Below are 7,500 nucleotides of genomic sequence, written 5' to 3' on the forward strand. Positions count from 1 at the left end.
CTAAAAATCTCATACTGAATCAGCGGCCCCATCCCAAACACAACAAGGATGAATAAGAAGTGGGCGTGGTCGTCGTGATGTCACTCATTGGTTTGAAGTTCAGCGTTTTTTGACGTTGCAATCTTGGATTATGGCCATCGCCAATCCTGTTTTTTTTGCAACTAGTGAACAGGAAGTGACTAATTAGGACTGAGGAGGAGTGACGTAGAGACGCCGTATACGTCTCTGGTGTCCTTTCAATCACCTTGTAGCCCTGTCCTGAAGCATACTTTTCTTTATGGTCTGTTTGACTCTCCTTGGACCATCATTTACTAAATTAAAATCAGGCTATAATGTCTGGTGGAGAGCTGTCAATCACACAGAACTTTATAACAAAAGTTACAAAAGCTTCCAAACATACCGAATCTGAATTTTTAGGATATGTGTACAAAATACATGTTTTGCTCCAATAGAAACTATTTGGCTGAACGAGGATGAACTGAGCTGCTTGGAGGTCCAGAGCCCACAAAAGAGGTGCGTTTCCTCCCAGTGTCTTTGTATTAAAAACCTTCAAGCTCCCATTAGGAACCAGTAACTACAAGCTCAAGCCCAGAGAGCCTTTTGCATGTTTTAGCACATGTATTACAAACCCTTGTACAAACAGTGCTGCTGTGTTTAATATGTCCACCACCCAGACGTCCGTTAGCTTCCATTAATTGTTTTGTACCACATTGTGGCGGCGGGGCGGCGGGGGAGAATTGAGCGAGGGTGTGGTTCAAGAGATCAGGTGCCGTGATGAGGTAATAGTGTCTGATGAACGGGAGAAGAGCGGTGAGCCGAGGCAACGTAGCCAAAAGCCACAGACAGCTGATCCGAGACAAGGCCGAGAGTGCACACGAGTCAGCTGTTCAGAGACAATAAAGCTTGTTACTAACCGCGAATCCAGTGTGTTGCCTTTGTGCCGCCCGAAACTCACGGGTTTAACGCAGAGTCGTTACACACATGAAAAGCTATTAGTGGACGTGAACTATGTGATCCATCACCGTGAGCATTCATTCATCCTCTTGAGTGCGTCACTTTGTGGAAACAACTCGGGAAAGACTTTTAAAAATCATTTGGCACCTTAAAGTGGGACAGACGTCTCTTTTTATTAGCCCGTCTCTTGTGAGAACCAAAACTTTATGAAAGTGCAGCAGTAGTACCTCACTGGAGTACTTCTTACTATGCAAAATGTTAAACTGACGAAAAACACGTACACAGTGAAAATAAAAGTAAAAATTACAAAACTTGAGCATCGCAATATTATGTTTTGTGATTGTGTATCAATTTAATAAAAATGCTGTCGTTAATTATGATTAATAATGTTCAATGCAGACGGCAGCTCAGATTGCACAAAAAGTAGTGCTGTGATGTTAGAGGACCGGTGGAGAATGCAAACGCAGATCCCTCCGCTTTGATTCCACTTTTTGTCCGATTCTTTGCAGATGATTGTGCGCTCTTTATACTATGACAGTTTTCATATAATTAGATTATTAAAACAATTGCAATGCATCGCCTTGATTAGATATCACAATGTATTGAATCGCCACCTCTGTATCGTGTATCATCGTATTGCCAGATTCTCTCCAACAATCAGCACTACTAAAACAGTTTGAAAAAAACACATTAATATGTATACAAAACATAAAAAAAAATGTGTTGTATGTATTTAACAAACTGTGATCAAAAATGTAAAATATATGTGGTCTGTATTTTTATTGAGTTAAACACACAAGTGTGCTCCTTTAAGGCCCTTATTACTCAGGTCATAATGTGCTTGAGTGATGCTTTATCAAACTAATTGTATCAAAATGCCACAAGCTAAACAACTCGTCTCATTGTGTTTTTATTTTATCTCTTTCTGTGAATAAAACTCTTTTATTTATCATTAAAAAAAAAACAACATATTTGTGTCCGGTGAGTTGGGAGAAGTGTTTGCCTGGTCAACTGAAACAACTCGTGCCTTTTTGAAATACTGAAGCAAAATAAACGCTGCAGCCCAACAGTCGACAGGCGATGTGACACGTCGGATGGTGAAATGCAGAAACACAAAGCAGCCCCTAAAGTGACTATGCACTGTGAATTATTGGAGTTTTACACACCCACCAAAGACAGGCTGTCAAAACCCATGCCGGAATGGATTTTTCATACCGAGAGAGGGAGAGCAGGGGAGGAGAAAAGAGAGGAGAGGAGAAAAAAAGAGAGAGAGGGTGAAAGACACCGGCAGAGACAGAGAGAGAGAGAGCCGCGGAGGCAGTGAAGCGATGCCGGCTTGCAGGAGAACATTAGCTGCACGGTGTAGCGCTCCATAAAACCATTGACATTGTCGGTCTTGCTTTGTGGACGAGTATTATTGTAAAACACCGTTTTCTGAGGCGAGCCGGCCGCTATTGTTCTTGTCAGAGGGGTGAAGCGAGGGCAGCGGCGGCATCACTTACTTCTGTTTTAAAGGCATGCGGGAGGAAAAAGCAGAGAGAGGGAGGGAGGTTCAAATTAAACCAGCGAGATGTAAGTCCAGAGATTGTATTACTTTTTTAGATTTGATCTCTTGATGCATGACTGGGGAACATATCGCTGCTGTCGGAGAGCGGAATGACAACCAACGAACAAAACAGAACAACAAAAAGCACAATACAAAGAAGAAGAAGAAGAAGAAGAAGAAGAAGAAGAAGAAGAAGAAGAAGAAGAAGAAGAAGAAGAAGAAGAAGGTTTGTTCTACGTGAGCTGGGTGTACTTTACTGATTACACAGCGAGGTTCAGAGCGACGCAGTCTGGATTATCATATCAACCTCCAGTCAGTGAGACACAAATAACAAGTGGATTGTTACAGGATGCAACCTCATTCATCTCGGGGTAAATGGATCAGGACGTCCCATTATCAAAAGTATGACATCATCTCGTCCCAAATGTGGATCTAAAGTTAAACCTCCTCCTCTGAGGTCAAATGAAAGGAGGCTTTTCTACTAATTGTTGTTTCCAAACGATTTCATTGAGTGGTTTCTGTAGTCAAGGACCTCAAAGCTGCACTAATGCATCGCTTCTTCTCATCAATGGGTTGAACAAGGACTCATATATTGTGAAAGATGTCACAGAAATCACAGAAACCAAAGAGAAACGCCACGACTGCAGTTTCCCTTCATGAACAACGTTTTTAGGGTCGCCATCTTGTTTTTTAGCAACCAGTGAGCAGGAAATGACCATATCTGGACTGAGGAGGAGTGACGTAGAGAGACCGTATATGTCTCTTGTGTCGACCTGTCAATCACCTTGTAGCCCCGCCCTGAAGCATCCCCTGCTTTAAGGCTTTATGACCATAATGTACAAAATGAATATCATGCTGTGTTGAAAAGACTTGAAACTATTGAGACATAAACTCATGTTTACAATGTTTACTGATGGAATGCCAATCATTCATTTCATAATTAAACTATAAAAATAGACACGTTAGTAAAGGAAACAACAGAACATTTAAAAAAAATCACTTCCTGTTCGACATATTGTCATGACTAACGTTGTGACATCACCAATTACGCCAGTGTCACACCAAAGACCCTCCTTTTGACTTCCTCCCTTTCTTACATCCTTAAACTCTTCCTCCATCTCCCTTTCCTTTATCTCCATATAATCCTTTCCTCGCCTCCTTCCACTCTTCTCCTCCTTCTCTTTTCCTCTTTACACCTAACTCCCTTCATCCCTAATTAGTTGTCTTCACCTGCACCATTTACTTCCGTTGATTTCCATCCTTTCCTCCCTAATTTTCCTTTTCATCCCCCTCTCATCTTTCTCTATTTTCCCCCACTCCATCTCATTTTTCCTTATTTTGACTCCCCCTCTTTCCTCTCCTCCCTCCACAGTATTCTGTATGACTCCCTCCAGTTTCTCCTTTCCTTGTGTTTCCTCTCTTTAATTCCCTCCCCTCACATCCTTTAAATCATTTCATCCGTCCCATTTTATATTTACCTCCGTGCTTCTCTTTTATTATTTTACTCCATCTCTCCATTTCTGCTCATGTGCTTTCCTCTTTTCTCTTCTCTCCATCTTTCCTCTTTACCTTCATCCCACTTTTAACTACATACAAATCACTCCCTCTCTTTCTTTCCTTCCTCCTTCCTCCCTACATCCTTCTCTCTTGTTCTACTTCCACTCATCATCCCTCCTATCTCTATTTTTCTCTTTCATCAATCTGTCCATTAGTTCCAGATTGATGCCTTCAGGTGTCACGCTGTCATTTTGGAAAGTGGTCGAGTAACTGCACTGCATCAAACACACTAAGACACACATACAAAATCAGCTCTACACACATTAAATGAACACAACAACTGTGGGCACGACACACACACACACACACACACATACACGCTCTCTCTCTCTCTCTCTCTGGTGCACAAGCAGAAATTCAATAACCTGAGTATAAACAGAGTCGCTCGCTTGCGCACGCCAACACACACACACAGACAGACGGACTCATGGATAAATGCACACTGAGATGAACATAAGCAAGTAAACAAACACACACACACACACACGGTAGAAATACACACTCCATCAGGCCAAAATGGCAGTGGTGGGAGGCAGTACAATGGGTATTGCCGGGCGCCGGCAGAGCTAAATTGCAGACAGCGAAGGGGAGATCTGGGCCATTTTTCAAGGCCGACTATATATTACAAATTGGCTACCAAGGCATTGTCTTATAACACAGACACACACACACACACACACACACACACACACACACACACACACACACACACACACACACACACACACACACACACACACACACACAAAGTGTATAACTAATCCTGGCTTGTCCTGTTGTAGCCCAAAGAGTCGCAGAAATCTGCCCTTTTCCCTCTTCTTCGACCATTTCCCCAGAATAAGCCATGTGATTGAAAATGTGTCAGTTTAGCAAACAGCAAGGATGCCACACACACACACACACACACACACACACACACACACACACACACACACACATACAGAGGTAAAACACACCTGTACACACAGACACACACTTCGTCCCCAGCTGGCCCGGATGTTTTGGTCTGGGTTTAGCCGGTCGGTTTCGCTACAGTGCCGCATTAAAGCCGGAGGAGAGTTTAACTCCAAAACTAAATCCCTTTCAGAAACACACCAAGTTATTTAACTATCTTTGTGAGGACCGACCGGAGCTTTAGATCTCAAGACTGAAGACTGAAGATAGAATTGAGCTCATCTATGAAAAGTAAAGACATTTGTCTCCCTTCACATTCCCGTGTCCAAACAGGACTTCACTTCATCGTTTTATAACGTTTAGACATTTCTGTGAAATTGTAATCATTTTGAATCACAACGACAAACGACCCCCAAATGCAAACGTGTTCATTGTTGAGTCCCAGTGGAAGTTTGTGCCAAATTTAAAGAAATTCACTCGAGGCGTTCCTGTGATGTCGCATGATATCTTTAGAAAAGTTACTCGTTTTTTCAGCGTTTTCCTCCAAAAAAGTCCAGCAACACGCTTGTTGCTCAGTCTTTTCAAAATAAACTTCCTGCCTTAACAGGAAACAACTTAGTGCAGTTTAGGCAACAACACTACTTAGTTAGAGATCATGGTCTGGATTCAAATAACTTCAGAAGTGACCTAAGTGAGCCATCCTGGAAAGTGACGACATTTTGAATAATTATGGAAAATACTTTTTCATAATTTCGACTTGATAAAATAAAATATCTTGTAGATTAAATTGTGCAGAATTCTCACAGTTTTCAAAATTTTCTACTTTAGGATTAAACTTTCATTCAAACAGCAGCTACATTAAGAACATAGACGTAGATCGGAGCTGTAGGTATTTCTACGACTCCTCTAATTATTCATTTAACCAGCGTTATTGTCTAAATACATTTGTCTGTTTTCTCTCAAACCTCCAACATCGCTGCGTGGGAGCAAAAAAAAACACAAAATGTGTCTCAGTTTATTTTGCACACAGTATCAGCGAATAACATGAATAAATCCAGCGCATGCAACACTTGCGCTGCAGAGCGCTGCATGCGGCCGTAATGGATTCTGTCATTTGAAATGGATGAAGTTCCATTAGAGGAGCGGAGCGGTCGCGGCGCTAAGTGTGATGAAGGGCGAAGCCTCGGCGTCTCTCTTTTTGGTTTCAGCGACCGCGACGCAGACGTCCTGAAATCCTGCGGTCGGCCGCACACAAAGCTCTGCTCAAATGAAATTGGAAGGAGAGAGACAAACAGGGTACTTTTATTCTCTTAAAGAGGCCACTTCCTGTCACCGTTACTGTAAATCAGACTCTTTCTCAGCGACGCGTTTTCACCTCTTTCTGTCCATTTGTACCTTTCTCTCTATTGCTGTCAACCCCTCCCTTAATTTATGTGCTGAAGCAGATCAGGTCAACGGAGGGTGACACACACACACACACACACACACACACACACACACACACACACACACACACACACACACACACACACACACCACACACACGTGGATGACATGTTTATTAATCACCTCTTTAGCCAAGCTACCGGCCTGATTTACCGCTGATTTCTTAGCTGTCAACCGCTGAGGACAGCTGCCTGACATTTACAGGTAGAGCCACTCTCTCCCACACACACACACACACACACACACACACACACACACACACACACACACACACACACACACACACACACACACACACACACACAAGCGCAATAAATCTCTGCATGAAAGCATAAGAGGCACATATAAAATCACAGCAGGCTGCTCACATCCAGCAAAAAAATACAAGATTCTTTTTTCCCGTAATTCGTAGATATCCCACAAATCTGTTGCACGTCATCCATGTGATCATGGACAAGGACGTATAAAGACCTCTAAAGCGCACGCGGAGAGGATGCATTGGTCCCCGTAACAACACTTCTGTAGTTATTTTAATTCAAACCACCATCTTTTCCTAGACTGTGTTGTTTCCGGTGAAGACGGAAACTGCTTTCATGTAACGAGCAGATATATTGACACGGTCTCTATTCAACATTTCTCTCTTTGTGCAAACACGACATGCAGAAGTGTCTCTGCTTCACCTCTACATGAGGAGATGTTGATGTTCCTCATACCTGGCGGGGTTACGGGGTGGATGTAAAATAACGAGGTGGTAAAGCGTGTCTCTGGCTCTCTCTTGACACACTCGTCAGACGAGGTGGATCTTTAGTTCTGTCTACTCCGTGAAGCATTCGAACGTTTGGCTCTTCGCCGCCTCTTTATATCTGCAGAAACACAGCCAGACGTTTGATGTTGAAATGGGGGGGTCTCACCGTGCGCTTAAGAAGACCCCCGTTGTGAGTGGCCATGTCACCTGCCAGATAAGAGCAAACAAGCGCTCCTCATGTCTGGGCAAAAGGTTATTCTGACATTAAGCAGAAGAGGAGAGAGGAAAGGAGAAAGGAGAAAGGAGAGGAGACAAGAGAGGAGAGGAGAGGGGAAACAAGAGGACACAAGATGAAACA

At 42.9% G+C, this 7,500-nt stretch overlaps 1 protein-coding gene across 1 annotated transcript in view; it reads right to left on the reverse strand.

The window, feature by feature from the left end:
- The window catches only part of npas3 (neuronal PAS domain protein 3), a gene marked incomplete at both ends in the record, with an annotated part of 256,082 nt that overhangs the window by 177,625 nt on the left and 70,957 nt on the right, over positions 1–7,500 (reverse strand). The window lies entirely within an intron of this gene.

This window comes from Taurulus bubalis (genome assembly GCF_910589615.1).
Source record: "Taurulus bubalis genome assembly, chromosome: 1".
In the NCBI taxonomy this organism is placed as follows: domain Eukaryota; kingdom Metazoa; phylum Chordata; class Actinopteri; order Perciformes; family Cottidae; genus Taurulus; species Taurulus bubalis.